Below are 13,563 nucleotides of genomic sequence, written 5' to 3'. Positions count from 1 at the left end.
ACACTCTCACACCAGGGGTCGCTGAAATTTGGCAACGGGACTTCCTGTCATATAGCAACTAGTTCTGTGTCATACAGCAGATTTTGGTGTCGATCGGATACCAAATAAATTAAGGGCTGTATTGCCAATACCAATACTGATACTAATACTTTTAAGTATCTTTTAGGGGAGCTTATGTAGAAGCTTATGTGGAAGAGCAGTGTGTCATGAAATGTACGAGCTAAGTCATCCTACATTTACCAAATTCTGAACACATTTTAATGACCATAAAATGACAGTGTTGTGATTTTACTATCCACATTAAAAATACCTTACCAGTAAAAGAAATACCTTTCAGCTTTCGTTACTGTGTTTTTGGAAATGTGCCTGTCTTTAAAGGACTTTGGGTCAGCTTCTGCTGTTTTAGTGTGCTATAGGCTATAAAGAGTTGATGTGACAGACAACAAAGTTTTTTTCATAGTGCTTGTTTGAGGTACATTTTTTCATTTAAAAAATGATAATAAATATGTATTAAACACAGTTCAGTGGGATTCATACTGGACTTTGACGACAGAAGCAAAAAAATTGATCCAGATGCGTTTGTATCGATCTGATACTGATACCAGCATTGATATCGATACTATCAATATTTGAATCGATCATTTGAAATTTTTAATTTTAAATAATTCCTTTGAGGTGAAGTGGTTTACCAACTTATTCAATGACAAAGGCACGATTTGGAATACCTTTTCAAACAATCTTTTTGTAATTTTTAATTGATTGATTTATTTTTACCTGAATGTAGTTACAAGATTAAAAAAAAAACCTTTAAAGTTATCTAGTTCTCATAAACAAGCTCTTTTGGCTTGGAAGCTTGCATGCAAACCTAACTTCTCTCCAAAAAGTTATTAATGTATATAATAATGGAAATATACTTTATAAGAACAAGTCACTTTATTATTAAAATCGAGTTGAAATTGATATTGTGCTACTTAAACATTTCTTTGGCGCCGAGGGAAATCTTTAAGTTTATCCAGGTTTATCCAAGATTAACATACCTGTTATAATCAAAGTATATGCAGTGGTGTTTGAGGCTCTGTCAAGACGTGTGCTGTAAGTTTTTTGAGGCACAATAGCCAACATTCTAATTAGTGATACATTTTGGCTACATAGAGGAAAATTCTGCTTAACCAATAATGTTATGAAGGTTTCTTTTAAAATACTACGAAATGCCGGAGGACACCGTAAAGAACATCAACTTCGATAGAGTACATCGCTTGGGGGGCGTGCGGTCGCGGACCGGGAGACCACGGCCTATTGTGGCCAAATTCGGTCAATTCAAACAGAAGGAACAGGTGAAGAGTCGCGGCAGAGAGCTGAAAGGAACGGACTTCAGCGTGAACGACCAGTTCCCCAAAGAGATCCTGGAACGACGCAAGGTCCTGTTCCCAGTTCGACGTAGCTTCATCCAGAAAGGCTCCCGTGCTGTCATCGCCGTGGACCGGCTCTACGTGGACGGACAGCTCTACCGCGACCCCGGCACCACACCGTGGTTGTATTGACTGCACTCCAGATAAGAACCCGCTACACTCTTTTCTTATTCATTCACACTCTCTCTTTTAACATGGGTTTAACCTAGTAATATCAATATGATGTCATAGCAGATATAACACCGCCACCCTCCGTCATTGCTTTAATTGGAATGTTTCCGTTTTGTTTCTTTTTTGTTGTTGTTGCTCACAGTTCATGTGGTTTCTTTCTTTCTCTTGTCTTTCACTGCTGTGATCACCTACTTCCCCACTCACCTACAAACAACACCCTCTATTTCTCCATATTTTCACACCACGATCACGCAAACACATCAGCTCAACGGCAGCACATTCACAACAGCCTCACAGCACGCACAGACTTGCAGGACACATAAGCAAGCCACGCTTGTTCATATTAGTGAATATTCACACACATAGTCAGACTTATGGAGCCTCTCACCACACTTCTTTTTCTCTTTCTATTTACAAACAAGGGATGTTTCCACATTCTCTCCACCTGTCTAAACGAAACACCCAGCATACTTCATTAGACATACACACACAATTATGGGCATGCTGAGGTTTGTCACATGGAATGTAAATGGAGCTGGCTCCAGAGGAAAGAGGTTAAAGATATTTAACCAGCTTAAAAAACTACAGGCAGATGTTGTTTTATTACAAGAAACTCACAGACCTGTCACAGGTTTAAACGAACTTAAAACACCTGAGTTTCCTAACGTGTTTGCAGCCTGTTATAATTCTAGACAACGGGGAGTAGCAATTTTAATACATAAAAATGTTAATTTTACAGTACTCGATACAGTTATAGATCCAGAGGGTAGATTTCTAATTATTAAACTATCAATATTGAACAAAAAACTATGTATTGTAAGTATATACGGTCCAAATGTTGATGAACCCTCATTCTTCCACGGATTTTTTAGTGCACTCTCTGAACACCTTGATTGCACACTCATTCTTGGCGGTGACCTCAACCTTGGACTAAATGAAGACATGGATAGGCTCAACACAACAGGAACTCAGCGCAATTGGCAGTCCACAAATATAATCAAACAGTATATGAGCGACTTTGGTCTTTGCGATGCATGGCGCTCTCTTCACCCCACCAGTAAGGAATATACTTTTTTCTCGCATGTTCATCACTCTTACTCTCGTCTGGATTATTTTTTGGTCAGCAGCTCACTGCTGTGTGACATTTCAGACACTGAGATTCATCCTATAGCTGTCAGCGATCATGCTCCTGTATCTTTAACACTAATGCACAAGAATAACACTACGCCAAGAAAAAACTGGAGATTTAATATATCACTACTTAAAGATGAAGACTTTATTAAATATTTTAAAAAGGAATGGACTTCATATTTAGACTTTAATGACACTCCCGGAATATCTGCTTCTGTTCTATGGGAAGCAGGGAAAGCTGTGATGAGAGGTAAAATAATTTCTTTCTCATCACACAAAAAGAAAGAAGAAAACAAAAATATTCAGGAATTAGAAAAAAAACATCAAATCACTAGAAGAAGCCTACGCGTCCCACCAAGATCAGGAAACATTGAACAAAATATGCAAAACAAAACTAGAATTAAATGAAATTATTAATAAAAAAACACAATTCCTTATACAAAGACTTCGCTTGCAGAATTTTGAACACAGTAACAAATCAGGTCGATTTCTAGCTAACCAGCTAAAAATAAATAAAGAAAAAACAACTATATGTGCTGCTAAAGATTTATCGGGGAACATAATATATGATCCTGGAAGAATAAACAACATTTTTAGGGATTTCTATGAAACTTTATACTCACCACAAATAAACCCATCTAAAAATGAAATTGATCTGTTTCTTGACAACGTAACTCTTCCAAAATTACTAGATAGTCAAGCAATGGAACTGGATTCGCCACTGACGCCAAGTGAACTCCAGGAAGCCCTGATAAGTATGCCCAATAATAAGGCTCCAGGTCCAGACGGCTTCCCTGCAGAATTCTACAAAGAATTCTGGATAATTTTGGCACCAGTATTCCACGGCATGTTGCAGGAAATCGAGGAAAATGGCAGACTACCACCAAATATGAATTCTGCCAACATTAGTCTCCTGCTAAAACCAGGCAAAGACCCTTTATTTCCCTCAAGCTATCGTCCAATTTCTCTTTTAAATGTAGACCTTAAAATAATCTGCAAAGCTCTCTCAAAGAGATTAGAGAAAATGACCCCCCCTCTTAATTCATCCTGACCAAACTGGTTTCATAAAAGGTCGGCACTCCTCAACAAACACTCGTAGATTACTTAATTTAATAGACTACTCATACGATAAAAACATCGAAACCATAATATTATCTCTAGATGCAGAAAAAGCATTTGACAGAGTTAACTGGAAATTTCTGTTCGCAACTTTACACAAATTTGGTTTTGGAAACTCTTTCATAAACTGGATAAGAATATTATACAATTCCCCAACAGCTCGTATCAGAACAAATGACCAGACATCCTCCAGCTTCTATCTCCTGAGGGGCACCAGACAGGGATGCCCACTCTCCCCTTCACTTTTTGCAATTTTTATCGAACCTCTAGCAGCAGCATTTAGACAGGCTACAACAATTAAGGGCATAAAATGTAAGAACATAGAACATAAAATCAGTCTCTATGCGGACGATGTGTTGCTTTTTCTGCAAAACACACAAACCAACCTCTCTGAGGTAATTACTTTAATAAACTGGTTTTCAAGAGTTTCAGATTATTCAATTAACTGGCCAAAATCTACAGTTCTCCCCATTAACTGCTCCTTCCATAACTCTTCCTCTGCCCCACTGCAATCCGGAAATATTAAATATTTAGGTATTAATGTCTCTCCTAAGCTTTCAGACTTAACTAAACTAAACCACATCCCACTTCTAAAGAAAGTAGAAGGCGATCTGACTAGATGGAAATCTTTACCCATATCACTCATGGGAAGGGTCGCCACTATAAAAATGATGATCTTGCCAAAAATAAATTACTTATTTTTGATGATCCCTAACAAACCATCACAAGATTGGTTCAGATCTCTGGATTCATATATTTCCAAATTCCTTTGGAAAGATAAATCCCCGCGTATCAGCTTAAAAACGCTACAAAGAACCAAGGATAGAGGAGGATTAGACCTGCCTAATTTTCACCAATACTTCTTAGCCAACAGGCTTCAGTTCATCTCAGAATGGTTAAAACATACCTTCTTAGTTGAGCCCTGGCTAGATGTTGAACAGGCACTATGCAAGGATCTAGAGATTTCAGACCTACCATTTATTAGCTCAAACGTCAAAAGACATGAATGCTTTAAAAGTATCAACATCAGCTTTTCTCTGACAGCATGGTGGGAGTTTCTAAAAATAACGGAGTCTTCATCAATCCCATGCAAACGTACACCTATCTGGAATAACCCTGACATATTACAAAACAATAATATGATTAATTTCCCAGAATGGAGTTGTAAAGGAATTAAATACTTAGAACATATATTAGAGGGAACAGAATTTATTCCATTTGACAGACTAGTTGCACAATATGGGATCAACAAGACAAGATTTTTAGAATATCAACAAATTAAATCCATAGTAAAAAAGAAATTTAACCTCAGTCAAGTTGAATTACAAACACCACTAAGTGCGGCACATTTTCTTACTCTTAAATCCCCCAAATTATTATCTAAAATATACAGAACACTTTCTAAATTAGATGAATCAATATCCCTTCCTATTGCAAAGTGGGAAGCAGATTTATCAGTCAGCTTAGACCAAAACTTCTGGTCTCAGATTTGCTTAAAAACCTTTAAATTAATTAAAAATCCCAGTCTGCAATTAATACAATACAAAATACTACATAGAGTGCACTATACAGGTCATCGGATGTTCAAGATGGGCTTTACATCTTCCAACAACTGCTCACACTGTCAAGGCAATACACCAGACAATTACATCCACGCTCTTTGGTTCTGTCCACCAGTGCAAAAGTTTTGGCGCGAGATATGTGAAGACTTATCAAAGTGTCTGAAATGTAACATTCCAACCTCCCCCTTAGTGTGTTTACTGGGCAGCTTAGATAATGTCACTTCAGAAAAGAATATAGCCCATATGATTTTCACTGCCCTATGCATAGCCAAGAAAACAGTCCTCATGAACTGGAAAAATAAAAGTAATCTTAATTCTAACCAATATAGAAATTATCTATTAGATTATATTAGTCTTGATACAGCCTCTGCCACCACATCAGATCAATTGCTCTGGACTCCTTTTATCAGCTCCATCACCTAGTGGGGGTGGGGGGTCATAATTTGGTCCCACCTTCACTGTTGTGATTGGTGTGGGGGTAGGGACAGGCTTAGGGCGTCGGGGGGTTCCCCGGAGGCATCTTCCTTGGGGGGCTCAACCCGGGGTAGCGGTCATGTCCGGTTGGGGGCTCTGTTGGCTCTCAGGTGACTGTTTCCTCGCGGCTGCGTGCAGCGGGGCTAGGGGAGGGTCTGTGCTGACGGACGTGGGTTACTGACCTGGTAGCCTGGCTGGCCCTGGGTGGGTCCGGGATGGGCGTGAGGTTCTGGGGGCGCTCCGTCTCTGGGCTGGGGCCCGGGCCGGGCCTCGGGGGCTTGGATCCTGGTTGGTGTGTTGCCGGGGTTGTGGGCGGGTGGGTGCATGGGGGCCCGGCCCTGGAGCAGGGTGCCGCCGGTGCGTCGAACCGCCTGGGGGGCTCTTCAACTGGTGGGGGGGATGGTCACATCTTGCAGGAGCTTTCCTCTCTTCAGGAACTCTCTCTGCAGGAGGGGGAGATACAGGAGAGGTGGAGGAAGATCTCAGCCTGGGCGTTTACTGTCTTATGTAGTCTGGAAGATGAGTGGATGGTGGGGTGGGTGCAGTTTTCTCTGTGGTGGGGTTGGGTGGACTGTCCCGGGCTCTGTGGGGCCGGGAGGCGCTGCTGCACTGGGCCCCGGTCTGGATGGGCCTGGGCCCCCTTTCCCTGGCGGGTCGCGGAGTGTGGGAGTGCCTACTGGGGTCAGCGGGGGAGCTGGCCCCAGGGAGGGGTTACCTGCCCCTCCCTTCCTTCCCTCCCCATCTCCAGCTGCCTCTCTCTTACCGCTCCACCACAACCACCCACACATGCAGGGCCTTGGAGTAGGGGTATGTCACCAGGGTGCAGAGGAGGCTAGCCCCCCTCTGTCTCCTTCTGGCTGCCTCTGCCTCAATTTTATCCCACAACTTAGACATTCACATTATTCACACTCTCATTACACATACATATAGGATCTTGGGGGTGGGCACAATCATAGAGTCCAAATTACCATCAGGGTGTACACCTCACCCCTGGCGTCGTTGCCCACCTCTCAATTTTAAATACACTTAGACATTGAGGGCTAGCAGGAGGGACCATGCGCTTACCTGCTGCTCCTTGGCAGGTAGCTCCATGCCCTCCTGGGTTTTAATTGCACCTTAGAACACACATGCATCAACACTACAATGAGCGGGTGGAGGGAGGTTTGGAGTCTTCTCCCACCCCCATTCTCTGCGGCCTGCTGGAGCGGGAGGGGTAGGTGGAGTTGGCCGTCCGACTGCGGTCTGGAGTGTGGGGCCTCCCTGCTGCTACGGAGTCGGGGTGGTCTGCCTCTCCCCACCGCAGGGAAAAGGGTAACACCACCTGGGTCTGGGTGAAGTTCCCCCCTCCAGGGGCAAGGGTACCTAGACCCGGTTTGTAGAGTACGCTTGGGGAGTGTGATCGTGTGTACAGCGTCTCTTTATGTCTGTCTCCATGTTGGTTGAGTGTGGAGTGAGTGCATATGAGAGCATGAGGGGGGGAATGGATGTTTGTGTCTGTGTGTGCCTGTATGTCTGTGTCTATATGTCAGGTTGGGTATCAGACGCCACCTCTCTGGGGACACCTCAGGCCCTCCAAGGTTTGGAGGCCTATCTCCACCTACCACCACTTCCCCTGCCGGTGGCGGACACCCTCAGGTGTCGGTGCGTTGGTGGTTCCTTGTGTCTGGGGGTGGGCGTCCAGGTACACACCGGCTCACTCCTTGGCGGCCGCTTATCGGGGCCTGGAGCCTGGGGCTCGCTCGGGCCCCTTCGGGGGTGGGGTGCCCCCGGCCTCTCGGCCTGGGGCTCGGTCACTCAGGCACAGCTGGCGGCCGGCGGAGCTCACGGGCGCGTCACTGCAACTCCCCCTGGCTTCTGCTCCGCGGCTGCTGAGTGAACCCTCATCTGGGACTCTCCTCAGCTCTTACTGGAACAGTGGCGCGGCTGCCCCTCTGTTGGTCTTCCATGGTTTCTTGTGTTCTGGGGGCCTCTGGATGTCTGGAGTTTTGATCTCCTCCATACCTGCTTCACACCCTGGAGGACGGGGCTGTGGCCCCCCCCCCCACACTCTCTAGCAGATCGTTACATGGAGAAACCTTTGGAATACAAGCGCGCTGATCCACACAGGTATGCACATGGGTGTTCACTGCTCGTAGACCCAAATTACACCTTTCTTGGCTGCTACTTCGAAGCACATCTGTCCTGCGTGCTGCACAACAACATTGAATATTTAGTATTTACTGCTGTTTACACTTAGCTAGATTAATGCGATGGTGTTGTGTTTAGTATGTTGCTTTGTTTTGTTTTGTTTTTTTGCCTTTTTTTGCTTGTTTTCTATTCTTCTCTCAACAGGTGATCCAGGAGATTTTTATTTTTTTCTCCCCCCCTTTCTCACTGTCCCTCTCCCCTTCTGTTTTTCCTTTCCTTCCTCTTTCTTTCTCCCTTTCCTATCTCTCACTCATGTCTGTCCCGTCTGTAACATCTGAAAATAAAATATAATAAATAATAAAAACAAAGATCGACCAAATGGACCAATACGGCAATGCCACGATGATCCATTTGGCAAAGTAAATCCATTGGGTATCCTTGTTGGTCTTCAGACAACAATTCTGATGGCTAAAGAACCAAATGGGACAGGCGAGACAAAAAAAAAAAACAAAAAAAACAAACAAACTACGAAATGGGTATATACCCAGTTAAAAAGACATTGGATGGGTTTACGCTTGATATGAATTATTGTTGTTCTTTGTGTAAGTTATACATTGAAAGTATGATCTCTGTTACATAACCTGGTCACAGAAATTATTCAATTCAATTCAATTCAATTTTATTTATATAGCGCCAAATCACAACAAAAGTCGCCTCAAGGCGCTTCATAGATACAGAGAAAAACCCAACAATCATATGACCCCCTATGAGCAAGCACTTTGGCGACAGTGGGAAGGAAAAACTCCCTTTTAACAGGAAGAAACCTCCGGCAGAACCAGGCTCAGGGAGGGGCGGCCATCTGCTGCGACCGGTTGGGGTGAGAGAAGGAAGACAGGATAAAGACATGCTGTGGAAGAGAGACAGAGGTTAATAACAGATATGATTCAATGCAGAGAGGTCTATTAATACATAGTGAGTGAGAAAGGTGACTGGAAAGGAAAAACTCAATGCATCATGGGAATCCCCCGGCAGCCTACATCTATTGCAGCATAACAAAGGGAGGATTCAGGGTCACCTGGTCCAGCCCTAACTATATGCTTTAGAAAAAAGGAAAGTTTTAAGCCTAATCTTAAAAGTAGAGATAGTGTCTGTCTCCCGAATCCAAACTGGAAGCTGGTTCCACAGAAGAGGGGCCTGAAAACTGAAGGCTCTCCCTCCCATTCTACTTTTAAATACTCTAGGAACAACAAGTAGGCCTGCAGAGCGAGAGCGGAGCGCTCTAATAGGGTGATATGGTACTACAAGGTCATTAAGATAAGATGGGGCCTGATTATTTAAGACCTTGTATGTGAGGAGCAGGATTTTGAATTCAATTCTGGATTTAACAGGAAGCCAATGAAGGGAAGCCAAAACAGGAGAAATATGCTCTCTCTTTCTAGTCCCTGTCAGGACTCTTGCTGCAGCATTTTGGATTAGCTGAAGGCTTTTCAGTGAGTTTTTTGGACATCCTGATAATAATGAATTACAGTAGTCCAGCCTGGAAGTAATAAATGCATGAACTAGTTTTTCAGCGTCACTCTGAGACAGGATATTTCTAATTTTAGAGATGTTGCGCAAATGGAAGAAAGCAGTCTTACATATTTGTTTAATATGTGCATTGAAGGACATGTCCTGGTCAAAAATGACTCCAAGGTTCCTCACCGCGTTACTGGAGGCCAAGGTAATGCCATCCAGAGTAAGAATCTGATTAGATACCATATTTCTAAGATTTTCAGGGCCGAGTACAATAACCTCAGTTTTATCTGAATTAAGAAGCAGAAAGTTAGCGGCCATCCAGGTCTTTATGTCTTTAAGACATTCCTGCAGTTTAACTAATTGGTGTGTGTTATCTGGCTTCATGGACAGATAGAGCTGGGTGTCATCTGCATAGCAGTGAAAATGTATGCTATGTCTTCTAATGATACTGCCTAAGGGAAGCATGTATAATGTAAACAGAATTGGTCCTAGCACTGAACCCTGTGGAACTCCATAATTAACCTCAGTGTGTGAAGAGGACTCTCCATTTACATGCACGAATTGGAGTCTATTGGATAGATATGATACAAACCACTGCAGTGCAGTACTTGTAATACCTACAGCATGTTCTAATCGCTCTAATAGGATATTATGATCAACAGTATCGAACGCTGCACTGAGGTCTAGCAGGACAAGCACAGAGATGAGTCCACTGTCAGAGGCCATAAGAAGATCATTTGTAACCTTCACTAAAGCTGTTTCTGTGCTGTGCTGAGCTCTGAAACCTGACTGAAACTCTTCAAATAAACCATTCCTCTGCAGATGATCTGTTAGCTGTTTGACAACTACTCTTTCAAGGATTTTTGATATGAAAGGAAGGTTGGAGATTGGCCTATAATTAGCTAAGACTGCTGGGTCTAGAGATGGCTTTTTGAGTAAAGGTTTAACTACAGCCAGCTTGAAGGCCTGTGGTACATAGCCGATTATTAGAGATAGGTTGATCATATTTAAGATCGAAGAATTAATTAATGGCAGGACTTCTTTGAGCAGTTTTGTAGGAATGGGGTCTAAAAGACACGTTGAGGGTTTGGAGGAAGTAATTATTGAAGTTAACTCAGAAAGATCAATTGGAGAAAAAGAGTCTAACTTAATATCAATGGTACTAAGAGTAGCTGTAGATAATATTACATCTGTGGGATGATTATTGGTAATTTTTTCTCTAATGATAAAAATTTTATTTGTGAAGAAGTTCATGAAGTCATTACTAGTTAACGTTAAAGGGATGGTTGGCTCAAAAGAGCTCTGACTTTTTGTCAGCCTGGCTACAGTGCTGAAGAGAAACCTGGGGTTGTTCTTATTTTCTTCAATCAGTGATGAATAGTAAGATGTTCTGGCTTTGCGGAGGGCTTTCTTATAAAGCAGCAAACTATTTCTCCAGGCTAAATGATGATCCTCTAGCAATGTAGCAATGTGCTTGTCTTTTGTTTTTCAGTCACAGAGTTCAGTCACTAGATACATATGTTTTAGTGAGGTCAACTTGACAAGTACTGTAAATATACACTGAACAAAAATATAAACGCAACACTTTTGTTTTTGCTCCCATTCCCCATGGGATGGACGTAGAGACCTAAAATTCATTCCAGATACACAATATAACCATCCCTCCCAAACAGTGGTCACAAATCAGTCCAAATGTGTGGTAGTGGGCACATCTGCTATATTGAGATAATCCATCCCACCTCACAGGTGTGCCACATCAGGATGCTGATCTGACATCATGAGTAGTGCACAGGTGTACCTCAGACTGCCCACAACAAAAGGCCACCCTGGAATGTGCAGTTTTGTCTCACAGCAAAATGCCACAGATGCCACAAGCAATGAGGGAGCGTGCAATTGGCATGCTGACAGCAGGAATGTCAACCAGATCTGTCGCCCGTGCATTGAATGTTCATTTCTCAACCATAAGCCGTCTCCACAGGCGTTTCAGAGAATATGGCAGCACATCCAACCGGCCTCACAACCGCAGACCTCGTGTAACCACACCAGCCCAGGACCTCCACATCCAGCAGGTTCACCTCCAAGATCGTCTGAGACCAGCCACCCAGACAGCTGCTGGAACAATTGGTTTGCACAACCAAACAATTTCTGCACAAACTGTCAGAAACCGTCTGAGGGACGCTCAACTGCATGCCCGTCGTCCTCATCGGGGTCTTGACCTGACTCCAGCTCGTCGCCATAACAGACTTGTGTGGGCAAATGCTCACATTCGATGGCGTCTGGCATGTTGGAGAGGTGTGCGCTTCACGGATGAATCATGGTTCACATTGTTCAGGGCAGATGGCAGCTGAGAATGTCCCAGTTCTTGCATGGCCAGCATACTCACCGGACATGTCACCCATTGAGCATGTTCGGGATGTGCTTGACCGGCGTATACCACAGCGTGTACCAGTTCCCACGAATATCCAACAACCTCGCACAGCCATTGAAGTGGAGTGGACCAACATTCCACAGGCCACAATTGACAATCTGATAGACTCCATGCGACGATGTGTTGCACTGCATGAGGCAAATGGTGGTCACACCAGATACTGACCGGTTCTGGGTCCCCAGACCCCCAATAGCGCAAAAAACTGCACATTCCAGGGTGGCCTTTTGTTGTGGGCAGTCTGAGGTACACCTGTGCACTACTCATGATGTCAGATCAGCATCCTGATGTGGCACACCTGTGAGGTGGGATGGATTATCTCAATATAGCAGATGTGCCCACTACCACACATTTGGACTGATTTGTGACCACTGTTTGGGAGGGATGGTTATATTGTGTATCTGGAATGAATTTTAGGTCTCTACGTCCATCCCATGGGGAATGGGAGCAAAAACAAAAGTGTTGCGTTTATATTTTTGTTCAGTGTATCAACAGGTTCATCAGCACATGGTATTGTAATAGAGTTAGACTGTTGTGGTTTTCTAGCTGTGGAAAACAGAAACCGGAATCTGCAGTGATGTTGTTAGAGATGTTTTGCATATCATTATTGTTATGGGATGTGTAGATAAGCAGTAATAAATATGTCAAGACGATCACCTTATTTTCTTTAGTCTTTTTATCTCTACAGGTGCCCTGGATGAGGCTGTGGACTACATCCAAGACCTGGAAGCCAGGTTGGAAGAAGAAGCCCTGCCATCTCCTGTCCTCTTCCGCAGATATTGGTCATCTGATGACCTAACAGGATTCTACACTAAATTTCCATCTGACAGTGTCTTCGGGAGGTTTTAGGAGTCCATCTGCTTATTGACAGTGGGCTAGACTAAACAAAGAAAACTGGTGAGGAAGCCTGCCTAGAACCCTCACGCCACGCCATTAATAGATGAGTTTCTGATGGACTCTTTGAGGGGTGTTCATGGAGCTGCTGACATGTTTATTGTGAGCAATGCTAAATTGCCATCACCTGGACCAATTATCTATTCATTCATCATGCTGTCCTTCCTTCCTATCTGGATCGGCAGGGAAAAGGTCAAGGCCACTATGCCCCTCAAATTCCAGAGATGCTGCCAGAATGTGACTGTCATGCTAGACTGCCTGGCGATCGCACAGGAGACATCCTCTTCTCTGACCTTAAAGTCACAAACATTCTCCAATTGCAAGATCAGGATGACTCTGAAAGGGCTGATGGGTGTTTCTCCCAGTGGGTTGGAATTCATCTCACCTCTGTATACTGTCTGCATCTCTGATAAGGAGATGACAAGCATCAGTGGAGTGCTTCCCTGGCTGGAGCCAGGAGACCAAGACGTGGCAGACAAAGGACTCCTTATTCAAGACCTCCTTGCTGATGTTGGAGCTAAACTTTTCATTCCACTTTTTAAACGTTCAGGGCATTTCAGCAAGCTTCACACACTTACAGTGATTGAAAATATTAATCAGATCCTCCTTTTTTTTATGAATTAATGAATGTTATGTAAATAAGTCAGGGTTCTGTAAACATCAAATCCAAAGACTTCCTGAGCCCTATTTGCAATTGTTATATATTATATGAATATTATATTGAATCCCACGTTTT

This window comes from Copadichromis virginalis, linkage group LG8 (genome assembly GCF_057382275.1).
Source record: "Copadichromis virginalis isolate Kocher_CV1m ecotype Utaka linkage group LG8, C_Virginalis_male_GT1.1, whole genome shotgun sequence".
Lineage (NCBI taxonomy): Eukaryota > Metazoa > Chordata > Actinopteri > Cichliformes > Cichlidae > Copadichromis > Copadichromis virginalis.
Note: the sequence above shows the minus strand (reverse complement) of the source record.